The sequence below is a fragment of the Lactuca sativa genome, chromosome 9, assembly GCF_002870075.4.
Source record: "Lactuca sativa cultivar Salinas chromosome 9, Lsat_Salinas_v11, whole genome shotgun sequence".
NCBI lineage: Eukaryota > Viridiplantae > Streptophyta > Magnoliopsida > Asterales > Asteraceae > Lactuca > Lactuca sativa.
Genome location: NC_056631.2, coordinates 86,258,262 through 86,261,725, shown reverse-complemented (window position 1 = coordinate 86,261,725; position 3,464 = coordinate 86,258,262).

The following is a 3,464-nucleotide window of genomic DNA, read 5'->3' as shown; positions in this document are numbered from 1 at the left end:
GATCAATGTTGATATGTGATTTCGTGAAGGTTGCTCATTCTAGTGGGAATCAGTTCGCGTGTAAGGGAATGTGTTGTGATGGGTTGTTAAGGGAGGTCGGTTATGGCGACTGGTGGTGGACAGTCAGTGCTCTAAGTGGGGAGAATTGGAAAATTCTCCTGAAGATCGACAAGCATGAGAGGTTGATTAGCTGTTTGGGATTCAAAAGCGGTTCTGTCAGCTAAGAGCGTAGGCTGGTATGAGTAAGTGACAGGCAAACTGGGCAGGATACAGACTAAGGGTTTCGAAAAAAGGGCGATTGATTGTGGAAGGCCTAGGATCAGGCCGGGATTGAGTATGTAGGATGGAGTTAGAGTTCGGAGCCCCTAGAGGGCTAGAACAGTATGCATGGGAGAGTTTTTTAGGAGGGATAATTCGGGATGATGAATGCTAGTAGAGCGGTCCGGATAGGCTGAAGGCCGGTGAGCATACCAATCAGGCCTAAGGCTCGGAGGACGGTCCAGACAGGTTGAAGGCCCTAGAGGGCGGTCCAGACATGCTGAAGGTTCTAGGAATGGTCCAGATTGGCTGAAGGCCTGGTAAGGCGGTCCAGTCATGTTGAAGACTCTGCATGTGTTGATAGATCTGTATGAGGAGATGGAATGAGTATGTTGCGATGTGATAACATCAGAAGGTCTGGCCCCGGGTATTGATCATGATTAGTGGAAGGTAGTGCATGGAGTCGAGAGTCCTTGCGAGCATATTCACAGCATGTGTGGTGCATGGGATAGCGGTTATGCTATAAGGGAATGGCGTAGTGTTGGGTGAGCACCGTGGCACTTGTTGTAGTGACAAGGCGGCCAAGTAGATTTCCTTGGATAACGAAAGGGAAAGGTATGTAGCTCCGAGAGGGAGTGTAAGTTCACGGAAGTGAAAACAGTAGCGTGGAGGTATGATTGAGGCGTTCCAATTATGGTTTTGAGCAGAGTGTTTGCGCCAGTGGTATGGAGCACATCCGGGTTGGATGTCTGCTGAGGTCACAGAAGGAATTCCGAGGATGTAGAGCCGAAGAGGCTCAAAAGGGATGCAAGGAGGGAGCCTTGGATTCCCAGTTTGGTGTGAACAAGAGATTATGTATGTAGTGGTAATTCATCATGGGGGATGTTTGGAGGTGTCGTCAATGTGTCGGGTCTTCCCAACCCGAGGATGCTAGAGCCAGTTCAGCATGTGTATGTGATTGTAGAGGAGAACTCATGGGAGATGCTCTGAAGCTGAAGGATGTGTCATCCTATCAGCTTAGAAGGGATAGAGTTGGACTCAGACAGGGAGCAGGTTAAGTCTCAGCAGTGAATTTGGTGAAGATATGTCTGACGAGGGAAATGATAGCAGTGTGGTACCGAGTCGGGATCCCGGTGGTTCAAGGTTATATGTAGCTCATAAGGGGCAAGTGATTGTTGTGATATGGATCGAGTGAAGTATCATGGAGTGGTACCCGGTTGATAGTGAGGTTATCAGAGGATGAGGCCGGTGGCCGGCTTGAGGCGGTGGTCAGGACATCGCAGGGGAAGAGTCGGGTTTTGGGTTTCGGTGGTAGTGTTTTGAGGAACCTGGTTGGGTTAATGCCAGGTGGTGCATTGAGAGAGTAGTATATGGAGTTGTGTTTCCGCAGGCTTAGAGGACGAAGCCTAATTTAAGTGGGGGAGAATTGTAACATCCCGAGTTCAGGTGCGCAAGTTTAGGGTTCAAAGTGAAAATGTGAATGGTCAACTCGGCGAGTCCATGGGTAGACTCGGCGAGTAGGATCGCGATTCTGGTCGCATGTTAAGTGGCCAACTTGGCGAGTCGGTGGCTGGACTCGGCGAGTTGGTGATGTGTGGAGAAAACCCTAATCCCAGGGGTTGAGCCCTATATAAAGAACATAATACCCTCTCCCCAGCCTTTTTACTCTCCCTTGAAGTTCAGAAACCCTAATATTCGTTTGTGAGAGAATTAGAGAGCATTTGGACCTTGAAGGAGTGTTTGTTGAAGAGATCTTTGAAGATTGAGGCGGGCCCTCCTTCGTGCTGTAGGCCAACATACCCAGGGCATTCCGGTTATCCCGTAGGCCCAACGAGCGGTCCGGATAGGCTGTAGGCCCCAAGAGGGCGGACCAGACGTGCCGAGGCTCGGAGAGTGGACCAGGCCGACTGAAGGCCCGGTGCGGGCGGACCAGTCATACTGTAGACTCAGAGAGTAGACCAGGTGGATTGAAGGCCCGGTGGGGGCGGACCAATCACACTGTAGACTCGACGGATATGGCTAGACTTGGAGGGTGGACCAGGTGGACTGAAGGCCCGGTACGGTGTACCAGTCACACAGTAGACCCGAAGTGCATGGCTGTTCTGTGTTCTGTTATGATATGGCATGTTATGTGTATGATTTGTGTGGTTGGTATTTTGGGGGTATCTCACTAAGCTTTCGGGCTTACAGTTGTGGTTTAAATGTTTCAGGTACTTCAGGAGACCGTGGCAAGGCAAAGGCATGATCGTACCGCTCCACATGGTTATATTTTATGATATGGTTCTGGGAAGACTCTTATAAATAATTGTATTGAAAACCTTTTTGTTATAACTTAATGAAACTGGGTTGTTTTGAAAAGTTTAAATTGGTTGAAATTTTTAGAGTGTTACACCTACTAGTTAGATTTGCCGAGTGAGCTCAGCCAGATCCACAACACTTTACATGTTTTGCATTTGCGGAAATGCGTGTTGGACGACGAGGCAATGGTCCGTTTGGATGATATTCATGTTAATGAGCGTCTGGATTATATTGAGAGGCCGGTAGCAGTGGTGGAGAGAAATATGAAGTTCTTACGCAACAAGGAGATACCTTTGGTAAAGGTTTAGTAGCAACGTCAGAAGGGTTCTGAATGGACATGGGAACCTGAGTCAGAGATGCATGATCATTACCCGGAGTTTTTCACAGCAACAGACTTCGAGGATGAAGGCTGATGTGAGTGGGAGAGAAATGTAACACTTGGTTCAGGTGCACATGATTATTATTATTATTATTATTATTATTATTATTATTATTATTATTGAGCTAAAAGTTTTCAATTTTGACCCTTCTAACGACGCGAGGAATGCTTGTCACGTCGTGATGAGTAATTTAGACTCACACATCATTTTGAGGCTCATGACGTGAGCAATCCAATGCTCATGGCGTGAGAGCAGTTTGAGGACAGAAAACCCTAATTTTCGGTATTTAAAGGAAAGATGGGGCTAGGGTTGTTCACCCTTTGCCCCCTCTCACTCTAAACCCCAAAGAACCCTGAGTTTTATCATCCTTGAAGTTCTTAGTCAATTTGGTGCCATTTCTAGCTTGAAGAAGGAGAGAAGAAGAGGAAAGGAGTAATCTAGTGGTGGAATAGAAAAAGTAGCAACATTATCATCATATCTTGTTGTTGGACCTTTGTAAGTATCATAGATACAAACTTTATTACATTT